General features: G+C 51.1%; 1 non-coding gene across 1 annotated transcript; it reads left to right on the top strand.

Annotated features, from left to right (window-relative positions):
- The first annotated feature begins 6,064 nt into the window (after window positions 1–6,064).
- LOC111531352 lies at window positions 6,065–6,189 on the top strand. The gene has a single exon (XR_002728234.1). It is a non-coding gene; the product is annotated as a U6atac minor spliceosomal RNA (small nuclear RNA).
- The last annotated feature ends 9,695 nt before the right edge of the window (window positions 6,190–15,884 follow it).

The raw sequence follows: 15,884 nt of genomic DNA, 5'->3' as shown, positions 1-15,884 counted from the left end.
TGCTTGCCTGTGGCGTTGCTTTGCCTCTCCAAGGGAGCCTTGGGGGAGGGAGAAAAGGATCACAGAAGGGCATAAGGAAAGTTTTCAGTGATGGATGTAGTCATTTTTTTATTGTGATGATTATTTCACAGGTATATATATACACACACACACATACATATATACACACACATACATATGTATGTATTCTTTCCATTTTGGCCGAATGCGGTGACTGTCACCTATAATCCCAGCACTTTGGTAGCCTGAGGCAAGAGGACCCCTTGAGCCCAGGAATTCGAGACCAGCCTGGGCAACACAGAGAGACCCCCATCTGTGGACAAAATCATTTACATTAGCCGGATATGGTGGTGCATGCCTGTAGTCCCAGCTACTCGGGTGGCTGAGGTGGGAGAATTTCTTGAGCTCAGGAGGTGGAGGTTGCGGTATGCTATGATCATGCCACTGCGCTCTAGCCTAGGTGACAGAGCTCACTTGAACCTGGGAGGTGGAGGTTGCGGTGAGCCAAGATCGTGCCTTTGCACTCCAGCCTAGACAACAAGTGTGAAACTCCGTCTTAAAAAAAAAAAAAGAAAAGAAAGAAAGAAATGTGAGTGCTCTCAAAACACCAGATGTGTCTATTCAATCATGCATAGAACCTGGAAAAGGGACCTCTGGGTGGATTCCTGAATGCAGTGGACCTACAGTGAGTTGGGCCTGGGTCAAAACTCTATTGCCTAACTCTCATATAGCCCCAACACTAACAGAGGACCACAATAAGGCTTTGGGTCCCTGGGTATCAATGCCAAGATGGATTCTGTGTCTACCGGCCCCTGAAATGTTTAAATTCCTCTTTACCTAGTATGTGGCAACTCTAGTAAATAGTCATAAGTGCTGTGGGGGAAGAATTGAGGAATCACGACCACTTACTCACTGCCGTGAAGGAGTTGTTCCTTCTGGAAACCCAGCCTCTCCTTCAGGCATTGGGCTCTGGTCTGAAGCTTTTCACTGGGGTGGCTGCCCTCAGCCTCCATCTCCCATCTTGGATTTCTTTTGGTTGTGTAGATTAAGCAATGACTTTGTGGACTGTTCTCCTCGGCCACAGGAATAACCTGCTCAATTCGCCACCTCCACAGTTCTGGGAAGGTCAGATGTCCCCGGCTGCCATGGCAATGTTGGCACCTCTGCTTAGAGAGGGCCATGCTTTCTCCAAGCCTCCAGGGGCTACAGAGGCAGCATGTTGGCCCCACCTCCTGGGCTCTTTCTAGGATGTTATATCCTGTATCTTAGGATAGTGTTCTCACACCAGCCTGGGCAACATAGTGAGACCCACATCTCTACAAAAAATAGAAAAAGTTAGCCCATGATGCTGGTACATGACTGTAGCCCCAGCAACTCAGGAGGCTGAGGTGGAAGGACTGCTTTAAAGTCAAGGTTGCAGTGAGCCATGATCGCACCACTGCACTCCAGCCTGGACAACAGAGCAAGATGCTGTCCCAAATAAATAAATAAATAAATAAAAATAAACTCTACCTTATTCAACTTTATGTTCTACCCCCTCCCCACCTTGTCCCAGGACCCTCGGGCCTGCCCCACACACAGGTGCACATGCACACCTCCCTCTCTCACTCGCTCTTCCCAGTCACCTTGACCAAGTCCTGCAGCTTCTTTAGAATTTGGTCCCTGCCCTTTCTTACCAAGCCCAGTGCCTTCCCAGCCAAGTGTAGTCTCAAGTGCAGGTGTGACCAGGAGCAGGTGGCTGGCCCTGAGGGTGGCCAGTGCCTTGCAAGTCAGTGGCAGCTGGGCACCTGGGTGCTTCCGTTCAGATGACCCCATTCCAAACTTCAGGGAGCCTCTGTCCCCACAGAGGGAGCTAAACTGACCAGGACTGAGAGTTCACAATTTTCTCTAATTATGCCCTGGGCTCAATTCTCAGCATTTTTAGCCCTCCAGCAACAGGAAATAGTCTTTTTAGCTGCAGCCTGAAGGCCCCATGGCCAACACTGTGCTGTGGTGTGGTTGGTGGTGAATCACGCTTAGCCTTTCACTGTCGTTCTCTAACTGATGGTCTCAGCAGCACCCATCCAACTCCAGGCTTTATTGACGTCCATCCCCAGGACCTCTCAGAAAACTGAGCTATGGCATCCCCAGTGCATGTTTTCCCATTCTAATTCACCAACTGTGGAGGTTCTAACAATTTCGCCTACTTCAGTGTGCCAGGGGCATCAACCTGCCACCTACCACCAGGGTTGGCACCAGCAGTGATGTGAAGCAGCTCGAACATCCCATGTGGAGCCTGCTTCCTCCACCCACCCTGGAACCAAGCCCCCAGGTCAGGATCTCTGGAAAACTCAAGCTGGTGCTGTGCAGGCAGGAGCCGCCCCCATGGTAGAATGAAGGAGACAGGATGCCGCAACGGAGGCCTCGCCCGATTCTTGGGGGAGCTCTGATGCTGTGATGGCTGGTCAGGGACATCCTTCCTTGAGACAAGGGAACTCTGCCCTTCCAGGCCACTGGAGGTGCTAAGTTAGCAAAAGGAGGGACATGACCGTGGGCCGAGGGCAATTCCTGCAAGGGACTCAGCTGAGAGCCACCAGTAGCCACTCTTCCCAGTGGCTGTGGGACCGAGTGCATCAGTCCTGAGAGGATCTTGCCTGTGGGAATAGAGCACCAGAGGCCTTAGAAAGTCCCTCTGAGCACGACTCCTCTGTGCCTAACCCCGAGCAGCTCCTAAATTGTGTATTGCTTTGGATGTGCCAGCAGTTCCAAATCCCATGGGGCCAGCCGGGCAGACAGCACCCAGTGTAGAGAGAACAAAGGGTGAAGCCGACCGAGCACATGGTGGGTTTGAACTGTTGCACGGGTGGGAGGCGGGGTGGATGAGACAGGGAGGGGTCAGAGGGATGCTGTGGCTGGAGCTGATGGGGGAAAGAGGAGGCCATGGGGGAGGTTTTCTGGTGGGGACCAGACGTGGCTAGAGCAGTGCTTGAGAAAATTCCATCTAACATAATGGATGTTAAGAGGGGATAATTCTGCATTCCCTGAGCTTTGACTGAACCAGCGGGGACAAAAAACAGCTCCAACCTCTAGGAGTGTCAGGAGACCGACACAGGCACATAAGAGGCAGAAAAGACTGTGAGGCCAAGTGCCAGCTAGCTGAGGTCCGAGGCAGGGCCATGTGGAGGGGACCTGCAGGGCTTCCTGGGTAGTGTGTCCAGGGCGCCCTGCCCTGAGGGCTGTCCAGCGGGGAGGCACTGGCCTTATCTCCAACTGTCAGGAAGGGAATGTGACTCTCCAGGAGGAGGAGACTGGCCCAAAGCCATGCAGCCACGCAGCAGTAGAGTCAGGACCTGCACCCGAGTTGGCGCCAGAACCACCTCCCTAACCACCAGTCCACACTGCCCACGTTGAGGTGGCCAGGAGGTCAGGAACGAGGAGCACCAAGGAGCAGCCTTGACAAAACGGCCCACAGGGATGCCCGGGCTGGGAACCACACTGCTGCAAGAGGACAGAAGGGGAGATGCATGCTGGGAACAGACACTCAGGACGGAAATATGTCAAGAAGGAAAGAAGAATGCATATGGTAGCCTGAGGGGCTGGCAATGTCTGACAGGGCTTGTTATAGAAGTGGGGAGAAGAGTCCATGCTGGTGGGGTAGGGGAGGACAATGGGCTCTGGAGGGGCTGTGTGTGTATGCAGGAGAGTCACAGAGACAGGAAGAAAGCCAAGGGAATGAGGAGCCCCACGGAGAAATAAGATGGGAAATTCGGTCAAGGTGGGGTAGGGGAGGGTCAGGGAGAGAGGAAGGACTTTGGAGTAGAAATGATTAGAGTGATTTTGTTGTTGTTGTTGTTGTTGTTGTTGTTGCTGCTGCTGTAGTTTTTTTGAGACAGAGTCTTGCTCTGTCACTCAGGCTACAGTGCAGTGGCATGATCTCGGCTCACTGCAACCTCCCCCTCCCAGGTTCAAGTGATTCTCCTGCCTCAGCCTCCTGAGTAGCTGGGATTTACAGGCACCCACCACCATGCCCAGCTAATTTTTTGTATTTTTAGTAGAGACGGGGTTTCGCCATGTTGCCCAGGTTGATCTCAAACTCCTGAGCTCAGGCAATCCGCCTGCCTCTGCCCCGCAAAGTACTAGGATTACAGGTGTGAGCCACCGCGCCCAGCCTATGATTAGAGTGTTTCAAAGTGCTGGGGTAGGAGGCAGTAGACAGGAGCCCTGGCCACGGGAGAGGCTGGCCTGGGGCGTTGTGTGGGGCGGTGAAAATGCTACTGGTAGAATTAGGCGGGAAGGAAGAGGAGTGTGGCAGAATTCCATTCTAAAACAGGATAGTTAGGGAAGGTCTCACAGGCAATATTAGAGGAAGGTGTGAAGGTGCTGAGCTATCAAGCGTGGGAACCATTGTCGACACTCTACAGGCAGGAGAGGTCTGGTGCTCCTGGTGCCTGGTGCTATGGCTGGAAAAGCAAGTGCAGCTGGAACAGAGTGGGCAAAGGCGAGAGGAAGAGGAAGTGAAGGCAGAGAGGTGACAACGAACTTCACACAGGGTCACGGGAAATACTGTGCAGACTCCGGGTTGGATTCTGAGGCAAGTTGGCACCCTCAGAAGGTTTGCAGCTGAGAAGGGACATGGCTGGGGATGATTGAGCTGCTGCGGACTTAGCTGACAACTGAACAAGGAAAGCAAGTGCACACACAGGATATCCAGTCAGGAGGCTACGGCAGGAACCGGTGGGAATGCAGGAAGCACGGACTGTGACTCATTGCTAAGGCCATAGTGGGGGATGTGGTGACCATGGCCTATTTCTGGAAGTACCTGCAGCCTTGATGGGAAGGATTTGCTTGTGGGTGCTGTGCTCGGTGTGAGAAATGAGGCGTTCGCAAGAATCCTGGTTAGGCGAATGGGATGACTGGTTTGAAGGAGATCAGTGGCTGCACATTCAGCTCAAGGTGTCTAGGAGATGTCCAGGTGGAGACGCTGGAGGAACAAATGCATTAGAGCCTGGGGTTGAGGAGAGAGGCCCAGGATATGAGGAGCATTTGGGAACTGTGTGTCTTCAGGAATAAGGGATGAGGTCACCAATGTCAGTGGAAGTTTTAGAGAAAAGTGCCAACCCTGACAGTCCCAGGGAGCGTTTCAACATTAAAAGATTGGGACAGTGACGAGGAACTAGTGAGGACCAAGGGCTGGGCAGCGAGGTAAGAGAACCATGGGACAGAGGTGCTGGAGGCCAAGAAAAAAATATTTCAGGGCAACGGCAGTGGCTCATGCTTGTAATTTCAGCACTTTGGGAGGCCAAGGTGGGTGAATCACTTGAGGTCAGGAGTTCCAGACCAGCCTGGCCAACATAGTGAAATCCCATCTCTACTAAAAATACAAAAATTAGCCAGGCATAGGCCGGGTGCAGTGGCTCACACCTGTAATACCAGCACTTTGGGAGGCCGAGATGGGCGGATCACGAGGTCAGAAGATTGAGACCATCTTGGCCAACATGGTGAAACCCTGTCTCTACTAAAAATACAAAAAATAAGCTGGGTGTGGTGGCGTGTGCCTGTAATCCCAGCTACTTGAGAGGCTGAGGTGTGAGAATCCCTTGAACCAGGGAGTCGGGGGAGGAGGGAGCCGGGATCGGGCCACTGCACTCCAGCCTGGCGGAAGTGCAGACTCTGTCTCAAAAAAAAAAAAAAAAAATCAGCCGGGCATGGTGGCACATGGCTATAATCCCAGCTACTCAGGAGGTTGAGGCAGGAGAATCGCTTGTACCTGGGAGGCGGAGGTTGCAATGAACTGAGATAGTGCCACCGCACTCCAGCCTGGACAACAGAGCAAGACTTCATCTCAAAAAACAAACAAACAAACAAACAAAAATTTCAGAAAGAAATGATCAGCCATGATATGGTCAGGCAGAAAAGGCAGGTGGAGTTGGAGGGGAAAGAGGGAGAGTGCCTTGGTGGGGGAGGTGAGAAAGTGGAAACAATGAAGGTGGACAACACGGCATGACTTTGCTGTTAAGGGGCACAAAGCAGTGAGGTGGTCGCTCCAAGTGGAAATGGGGTCAAGAGAGGGTTTTAGGAGAAAACTGTGCTGTGTGAAGGGAAAGAAGGTTGGCATTCCCCTCGACAGGGATGGAAGAGGCCCTCGGGCCTGACAACACACAGAGGGTTAAGGTGCTCCCACCTACTTCTGGCATCTAACCCTCGCTTTTTAAATCTTTTTTTTCCTCCTTCTTTCTTTCCTTCCTTCCTTCCTTCCTTCCTTCCTTCCTTCCTTCCTTTCTTTCTTTCTTTCTTTCTTTCTTTCTTTCTTTCTTTCCTTTTTTTTTTAATATGAGGAGCATTTGGGAAACGTGTGCCTTCAGGAAGAAGGGATGAGGTCACCAATCGGAGTGGATGTTTTAGAGAAAAGTTCCAACCCTGATAATCCCGGTGCAGTGGTAGGATCTCAGCTCACTGCAACCTCCGCCTTCCAGGTTCAAGAGATTCTCCTGCCTCGGCCTCCTGAGTAGCTGGGATTGCAGGCGTCCGCCACGAAACCTGGCTAATTTTTGTATTTTTAGTAGAGACGGGGTTTCACCATGTTGGCCAGGCTGATCTCGAACTCCTGACCTCAAGCGATTCGACCCCCTTGGCCTCCAATTGTTCTGGGATTACAGGTGTGAGCCACAGTTCCCGGCCTTTAAATCTTTTAAAAACTAAAAATTAAAAAAGAGAAAGAGAACAAAGCAGCGTATTTCCATGCGGAGTGTACGGTCTCCGTGGAGAAGGCCAAGGGGAGAAGCGCAGGAAGGACGTCCTGGAGTGAGGAGACTGGGGAGACCTGATGGAGTGGAGGGTAGGGAGGGAGGGAGGCTGTGCGGACGCGGGCGCTAGGGGCTCATCGCGTGGCGCACTGGACGCTGGGCTGGGCCGGAGCCAGAGGCAGGAAGGTGGGCAGAGGATGCAGCCGGCGAGTAGGAGCCCTCCTGATGGCTGCTCTCAGGAGAAACCAAGACCGAGTGTGCAGAGAGTCGGGAAAGAAGATGCCTTGGGAGAGTGGCTGAGGCAAGACAGCAGAGGGTGTCCGGGACAACGTGTGCGGGCTGCCAAGCGCTGGGGTGCTGCGCAGGGTGGAGTCCTGGGGCTGGGCCGGCGGAGTGCTGCAGCGCCTGGGGTTGAGGGGGTGCAGGCGGTGAGAGCAATAGAGGCCCAGGCTGGTCCGGCCCTGCCACCTCCCTTTCGCCAGGCTAAGCTCGGCCCCCCCACCCCACCCCGCCCCGTTCCCCCAGTGCTTGCTGCGCTGGGCCCAGGCCGCCTGTACCCTGCCCGGCCCTCCGCCCACCTCCCCCTCCACCACCACCCAGGGCCTGTGCCTCACCCCGGGGTTCCATCTCCCTGGTTTCCACCAGAGACTGGGGCGCTGGCTAGACGAAGGACGAGGCTTGTTTACCGTCACCATGGAGACGGTGGCGGGGTGGGTCGCCAGGCGTGGTGCGCCCGGGCGAGGCCAGGGAAAGGCTGCTTTGCCCCAGCCCTCCCTTCTCCTACCCCCACCCCTTGTCCTGGGCCTGCCAGGCCCGTGAGCCCATCTCAGGAGGAGCGCATACCCGGCTCCGACCTGCGGAACCGCCAGGTGATAGAGTGAGGTCTGTGATAATTAACACAGAAAATTAACACATCTCATTCTAGTTTATTTCTGTGCTCCTGTAAATAGTGAATAATTTAGAATCCTAAGACAGTGTTGACAGTGTCCGCTTTCACACCCTGGGGTGGTTCTGACGCACTCCCGGTGTAGGAAGCTCTGGCGGGTGCCAGATGGTGTTGAGTTCACCTTTTCCAGTTGGTGGCACCTTGTCCCCTATCTCATTTCACCCTCAGAACAGTGCTTTGGAGGCGTCGCTAAGAGTCCGAATCAGCAGGTGGGCACTGGTAATAATACCAGTAATAAGAACCAACACAGGACAGCAGGTCTGTCCAGCTCCACCCTCTGCTACTTTTTTTTTTTTTTTTTTAGACAGGGTCTGGCTCTGTCCCCCAGGCTGGAGTGCAGTGGTGGGATCTCAGTTCACTGCAACCTCCACCTCCCAGGCTCAAGCGATCCTCCCGCCTCAGCCTTCTAAGTAGCTAGGACCACAGGCAGGCACCACTGTCCAACTAATTTTTGTATTCTTTCTAGAGACAGGATTCCGAGATATTGCCCAGGCTGGTCTCAAACCCTGGGCTCAAGCAACGCGCCCTTCTTGGCCTCCAAAGTACTGGGATTACAGGCGTGAGCCACCACGCCCGGCCTATTATGTCATTTTTCCAGTTGCCATTTTCCCCCAAATGTGTAGAAAACAACATGCCTCATATTTCACAAATGTTGGTATCTTCCCAGTACCGTGAGCAGGGCACTGTCCACAGTGCGTCAGGCCGAGGTGGTCCCGGCAGCACTGATTCTGCTGACCCTAATGGCAGCAAGCAGAGGGCAGTTTATTGGTGTTTGGCCTTCTGTGTCCCTAATAGTGTAGCAGGACGAGCCGCAGACAAAACTCCTCAGTCACCGGATTAAAGAAGGAAGAGGTTTTTTATTTGGCTGGGAGCCTCGGCAGACTCGCGTCTTAAGAGCCGAGCTCTCCAAAAAAGAAATTCTTGGCCTTTTTAAAGGCTTACAGCTTTAAGGGGTCCGTGTGAAAGGGTCATGATAAATCGAGCAAGCATGGCAAACGTGACTGGGGGCTACATGCATCAGCTAACAGAACAAAAAGTTTTACAATGCTTTTTTCATACAGTGTCTAGAATTTACAGATAATACAAGTAGTTTAGGTCAGGGATTGATGTTATTATTATTACTCTTTTTTAACTCTTATTATTATAACTTTTTAACTTTTAGGGCCGCGTGGTGGTGCCAAGGTTGTCTGGCTATTTATCTTCTTTTTGTTGTCGTTGTTGTTGTTTTTAACTATTTGCTTTCTCTCTTTCCTCCTGTCTTGTGAACTAGGCAAGGTCGGGGCAGGAGGGCAGCAGGAGTAGTAGTGGTCTCCTTCTTAATAGAAGCCCCTGCAAGTGGCAGCCTTCCAGCCCAAGGCTCTGGGCCTCTGCAGGTGGAGCTCCCTCAACTGGCCCCGGGAGATGGTGCTGTGACCCGAGCTCTGGCTCATCAGGTCAGGGAAAGAAAATCAGCCTCAGAATCTCTCATCTCTGGCCAGCGTTCTCCCTGGTGACTGAGTCACAACTGTCCTGTTCTCAATGGGTGTGGTCATAGCACAGTGCCTATGGGTGGTTTTCCCTCTGGAGTCTCCCCAGGACTCTTGTGACCCAGAAGTGCACATCACACGCGTGCTGTGCACAGGCCCCTCGTCCTCAGTGGCACCCCGAGATCAGGCAATGGGCAGGCATTTATAAATGTGCAGCTGCTCCAATCTGGCGCCAGAATGGCTGTGGTGTGTGTGAGGCACTGCTCCTTCCAAGAGTTTTCAGATTTGGGGTGAGGTGTACAGAGGAAGGAGCTACCTGTCACAGAGGACAGAGTAGTAAAGTTAAGAGAAAAGTGTGTCCGGGCATGGTGGCTCATGTCTATAATCCCAGCACTTTGGGAGGCTAAGGCAGGAAGATCACCTGAAGCCAGGAATTCCAGACCAGCCTGGACAACATAGTGAGACCCTGTCACTACAAAAAAAAATTTTTTTTTTACCTTAGTCAGGCAGAAACTGGGCAGGCTGAAGCAGGAGGATCTCTTGAGCCCACGAGTTTTAGGCTCCAGTGAGCTGTGATCACACCACTGTACTCCAGCCTGGGTGACAGAGCAAGACCCTGTCTCAAAAAAAATTAGAGAAAGGTATAAACAAAAAACTGAGCAGTGTGCGATCCCAGCAATCAGGAGGCTTTCCTCAGAAGGGAAAATTGACCCTGGGCTCTGGAGGAGACATGGAATTTCTGATGTGGGATGGCGAAGGGGATGGGTACCGCTAAAATCCACCTTGGACTCCCCCAGCGTCCCCTCTGTCCCTGCTTCCTCGCTTTTCCTGCTCTGAAGCTGGGCTGGAATTTGCTTCTCTGTCTCATCGCTCTCTTTTCTTTATTCAAGAAAAGCTGGCCAGGTGCGGTGGCTCACGCCTGTAATACCAGCACTTTGGGAGGCCAAGGCGGGCAGATCACGAGGTCAGGAGATCGACACCATCCTGGCTAACATGATGAAACCCCGTCTCTACTAAAAATACAAAAAAAATTAGCTGGGCATGATGGTAGGCACCTGTAGTGCCAGCTACTTGGGAGGCTGAGGCAGGAGAATGGCATGAACCCAGGAGGCAGAGCTTGCAGTGAGCCAAGATTGCGCCACTTCATTCCAGCCTGGGCGACAGAGCAAGACTCCATCTCAAAAAAAAAAAAAAGAAAGAAAGAAAAGAAAAAGAAAAGCTACTAGAACTTGCGAAGAACAGCAAGAGTCTATGGCATTTGAACCACGTCTCGCTCCCTCCCTCCCCTGCCCCAACTCAGCTTGACACAAGCTCTACCCTGGGCAGCTGCGGCCAAGAAAGTAGGTCTCCCACCTGATACAGTGGCTCATGCCTGTAATCCCAGCACTTTGGGAGGCCAAAGTGGGCGGATCATTTGAGGTCAGGAGTTCTAGACTAACCTGACCAACATGCTGAAACCCCATCTGTACTAAAAATACAAAACAAAAATTAGCCAGGTGTGGTAGCATGCGCCTGTAGTCCCAGCTGCTCCGGTGGCAGGAGAATCACTTGAACCTGGGAGGCAGAGGCTGCAGTGAGCCGAGATGGCACCACTGCACTCCAGCCTGGGTAATAGAGTGAGACTCTGTCTCAAAAAAAAAAAGAAAAAAAAGAAAAGAAAAGACAAAAGAAGGAGAAAATAAAAAGAAAATATGGCTCCCTCTCCCCTTAGCTCCCAATCAAGGGCTACTGTACTTCACCAGGAGGAGCAGGATAGTATCATTTCTGTCTCCACCTCCAAGGTGAAGAGGCGAAATTCTTGTTTCGTGTGGCCAAGACGTGAGGGACTCTCTTGACCTGTAAGATAGAGGCTCTACCACAAGCACAGCAGGTGAAGAATATAAAGTTCTGACGACCCTTACCCAGCTCACTGGCAGGGCAGAGGTTCACTCCAGGAGAAGGAAGCCAAGAAGACCAAGGCTACCACATCCACCCAGCTACTTGACACGTGGGTCACAGATATCCAGGGGGAGAAGCAGCCAATTAAATAAGAAAGCTGTGACTGGGCACTGTGGCTCACGCCTGTAATCCCAGGGACTCAGGAGGTGAGGCTGAGACTAGAGGATTGCTTGAGACCAGGAATTCCAGACCAGCCTGAGCACATACCAAGACTTCCATTTCTAAAAACAAATAAATAAATGAATATAAATAAAAGACAAGGCCAGGTGCAGTGGCTCATGCCTGTATTCTCAGCACTGTGGGAGGCCAAGGCAGGCTGGGAGCCCAAGAGTTTGAGACCAGCCTGGGGAAACCCCATCTCTACAAAAAAATTCAAAGAATTGGCTAGGCACAGTGGCTCATGACAGTCATCCCAGCAGTTTGAGAGGCTGAGATAGGCAGATCATTTGAGGTCAGGAGTTCTAAACCAGCCTGGCCAACATGGTGAAACCCCATTTCTCCTAATACCACAAATATTAGCTGGATGTGATGGCATGCGCCTGTAATTCCAGCTACTTGGGAGGCTGAGGCACAAGAATCACTTGAACCTGAGAGACGGAGTTTGCAGTGAGCCAAGATTTTGCCACTGCACTCCAGCCTGGCAGACAGAGTGAGACTGTCTCAAAAAACAAACACACACACACACACACACACACACACACAGACAAAAAATTAGCAGGGCACAGTGACACACACTTGTAATCCCAGCTACTCAGGCAGGCTGACACCAGAGGATCACTTGAGCCCAGGAGGTGGAGATTGCAACAAGCGGATATTGTGCCACTGCACTCCAGCCTGGGTACAGAGTGAGACCCCGTATTAAAATAAAATAAATAAAATAAAATAAAATAAAATAATAAAATGCTCTGAAGCTAGACACAAGGACGCAATAGCACATGCCTATAGTCCCAGCTACCAGGAAGTCTGAGGTGGGAGGATCACTTGAGCCCAGAAGTTAAAACCTAGCCTGGGCAACATAGTGAGACCCTGTGTATTAGTCCATTCTTGCATTGCCATAAAGAAATACCCAAGACTGGATAACTTATAAAGCAAAACTTTGCTCATGCCTATAATCCCAGCACTTTGGGAGGCCAAGTGTGGGTAGATCACCTGAAGTCAGGAGTTTGAGATCAGCCTGACCAATATGGTGAAACCCTGTCTCTACTAAAAATACACTTACAATCATGGCAGAAGGTAAAGGGGAAGCACGCAGGTCACAGGGCCAGAGCTGGAGCAAGAGAGAGGCAAGAGTTCCCACACACTTTTAAACTACCAGATCTTGGCCGGGCATGGTGGCTCACACCCGTAATCCCAGCACTTCTGGAGACCAAGGCAGGTGAATCACCCGAGATCAGGAGTTCGAGACCAACCTGACCAATATGGTGAAACCCCCTCTCTACTAAAAATACAAAATTTAGCCGGGCGTGATGGCGGGCGCCTGTAGTCCCAGCTAGTTGGGAGGCTGAGACAGGAGAAACGCTTGAACCCAGGAGGCGGAGGTTGCAGTGAGCCAAGATTGTGCCACTGCACCCCAGCCTGGGTGACAGAGCAAGACTCTGTCTAAAACAAACAAAGAAACAAACAAAAAAAAAACTACCAGATCTCATGATAATTCAGTCATTATCTCAAGGGCAGTACCAAGGGGAATGGTGCTAAACCATTCATGAGAAATGTACCCCTATGATCCAGTCATCTCCCACCAGGCCACACCTTCAACACAAGGGATTACATTTCAATATGAGATTTGGGCAGGGACACACATCTGAACTCTATCATCCTGTCTAAATAAACAAATATAAAGTAAGCTCTGAATCTCTTCCCAAAGGAACTGACTTTGTTTGAAACAGAGTGTGTGGCCAAGAACCATGGCTCATACCTGTGATCCTGGCACTTTGAGGGGCTGAGACAGGAGGATTGCTTGAGTCCAGGAGTTTGAGACCAGTCTGGGCAACATAGCAAGACCCTGTCTCTACAAAAAATACCTGAGTGTGGTGGCATGTCCATGTCATCCCAGTTACTCTGGAGGCTGAGGTGGGAGGATTGGTTGAGTCTGGGAGGTTGAGGCTGCAGTGAGCTGTTCCTGCACCACTGCACTCCCTGGGTGACAGAGCAAGACCTCATCTCAAAAAAAAAAAAAAGAAAAAAAGAGGGCCTGGCACCGTGGCTCAAGCCTGTAATCCCAGTACTTTGGGAGGCCAAGGCAGATCACTTGAGGTCAGGAGTTGGAGACCAGCCTGGCCAACATGGTGAAACCCTGTCTCTACCAAAAATACAAAAATTAGCTGGGTGTGGTGGCACACACCTATAGTCCCAGCTACTCAGGAGGCCGAGGCAAGAGAATCACTTGAACCCGGGAGGCAGAGGTTGCAGTGAGCTGAGATCGAGGCACTGCACTCCAGCCTTGGCGACAGAGTGAGACTCCGTCAAAAAAAAAAAAAAGGCAGGGTCCTGGGGCTCAGGCCTGTAATCCCAGCACTTTGGGAGGCTGAGGCAGGTGGATCACGAGGTCAAGAGATCAAGACCATCCTGGCCAACGGTGAAACCCCATCTCTACTAAAAATACAAAAATCAGCTGGGTGTGGTGGCGCGTCCCAGCTACTCAGGAGGCTGAGGCAGGAGAATTGCTTGAACCTGGGAGGCAGGTTGCAGTGAGCCGAGATCATGCCACTGCACTCCAGCCTGAGTGACAGAGCGAGACTCCGTCTCAAAACAAAACAGAACAAAAACCTAAAACAAAAAACCACAAAAACAAAAACAAAAAACCCAGAAAAAAGAAAGAAATGGAGAAATTCAAGTTTAAGAGCACCCTGGAAACCAACAGTTCCCGGCCAGGCTAGGTGGCTCACACCTGTAATCCCAGCACTTTGGGAGGCCAAGGCGGGTAGATTGCTTGCACTCAGGAGTTCAAGACCAGCCTGGGCAACAGGGTGACCCTGTCTTTAAAAAAAAAAAAAAAAAAAAAGCCAGGTGCAGTGGCTCATGCCTGTAATCCCAGCACTTTGGGAGGCCGAGGCCGGCAGATCACCTGAGGTCCGGAGTTTGAGACCAGCCTGACCAACATGGAAAAACCCCATCTCTACTAAAAATACAAAATTAGCCTGGCATGATGGCGCATACCTGTAATCCCAGCTTCTGGGGAGGCTGAGGCAGGAGAATTGCTTGAACCCAGGAGGCAGAAGTTGCAGGAACCTGAGATTGTGACACTGCATTCCAGCCTGGGCGACAGAGCAAGACTCTGTCTAAATAAATAAATAAATAAATAAATAAATAAATAAATAAATAAAAGGAAGGAAGTGGGGGAAGGAAGGAAGGACAAAAGCTCCTCTTTTTTTATTTTTATTTTACTTTAGATGGAGTCTCGCTCTGTGACCCTGGCTGGGGTGAGTGGCGTGATCTTGGTTCACTGCAACCTCTGCCTCCCAGATTCAAGCAATTCTCCTGCCTCAGCCTCCCGAGTAGCTGGGACTACAGGTGTGTGCCACCCCACCTAGCTAATTTTTGTATTTTTGGTAGAGACAGGGTTTCACCATGTTGGCCAGGATGGTCTCAATCTCTTGACCTCGTGATCTGCCCGCCTCAACCTCCCAAAGTGCTGGGATTACAGACGTGAGCCACCACGCCCGGCCAAGCTCCTCGTAAATTAAGAGTTATACACCAGGTGTGGGGGCTTACGCCTGTAATCTCAGCACTTTGGGAGGACGAGGCAGGTGGATCACCTGAGGTTAGGAGTTCGAGACCAGCCTGACCAACATGGTGAAACCCTGTCTCTACTAAAAGTATAAAATTAGCCGGGTGTAGTGGCGCAAGCCTATAATCCCAGCACTTTGGGAGGCTGAGGTGGGCAAATCACGGGGTCAAGAGATTGAGACCATCCTGGCCAACATGGTGAAACCTTGTCTCTACTAAAAATGCAAAAATTAGCTGGGCGTAGTGGCACGTGCCTGTAATCTCAGCTACTCGGGAGGCTGAGGCAGGAGAATCGCTTGAACCCGGGAGGCAGAGGTTGCAGTGAGCCGAGATCGTACCATTGCACTTCAGCCTGGGCTACAGAGCAAGACTCCATCTCAAGAAAAAAAAAAAAAAGAGGGAAAGAAAAGAAAAAAAAAGAACAATACACTAAACCAGGAGTCCCCAACCCCTAGGCCACAGACCAGTACCCGTACCCGTCTGCTGCCTGTTAGGAACCAGGCCTCACGGCAGGATGTGAGTGGCAGGCAAGCCTGAGCTCCGCCTCCTACGAAACCAGCCCCTAGTGCCAAAAAGGCTGGGGACCACTGCACTAAACCATCAACTAGGTAGTTCGCAAGAGAGAGAGCCAGGAACGGAGACAGCTAAGAAGAGCTCACCTGCTCAAAGATCAGCCTCATGAACTACCTTGCCTAAATTTAATTGTATCAGACTGCTGAGCAATTTATGCCCCAGAACACTCCCAAAAATAATACAGTAATTAGTGAAGCCTAACACATGGGTGTAATACCAAATGAGGCAAACATCTTAACAGAGAAATCAGAGAGAGAGATAGTCAAAAAGAGCCCCGCTAAAACCATGATCACCCTGGGGTGAATGTGTACATGCCCATATGAATATGGAATTATATATAACATCTACATTTCATTATTTTTTAAATTTTTTTATTTTCTTTATTCTTCTTCTTCTTTTTTTTTTTTTTTTTTTTTTTTTTACGAAGTCTTGCTCTGTTGCCCAAGCTGGAGTCAGTGGTGCGATCTCGGCTCACTGCAACCTCCACCTCCCAGGTTCAAACAATTCTCCTTC

This window comes from Piliocolobus tephrosceles, chromosome 9 (genome assembly GCF_002776525.5).
Source record: "Piliocolobus tephrosceles isolate RC106 chromosome 9, ASM277652v3, whole genome shotgun sequence".
NCBI classification, from domain to species: Eukaryota; Metazoa; Chordata; class Mammalia; order Primates; family Cercopithecidae; genus Piliocolobus; species Piliocolobus tephrosceles.
Note: the sequence above shows the minus strand (reverse complement) of the source record. Positions and strands in the feature narration are given on the sequence as shown.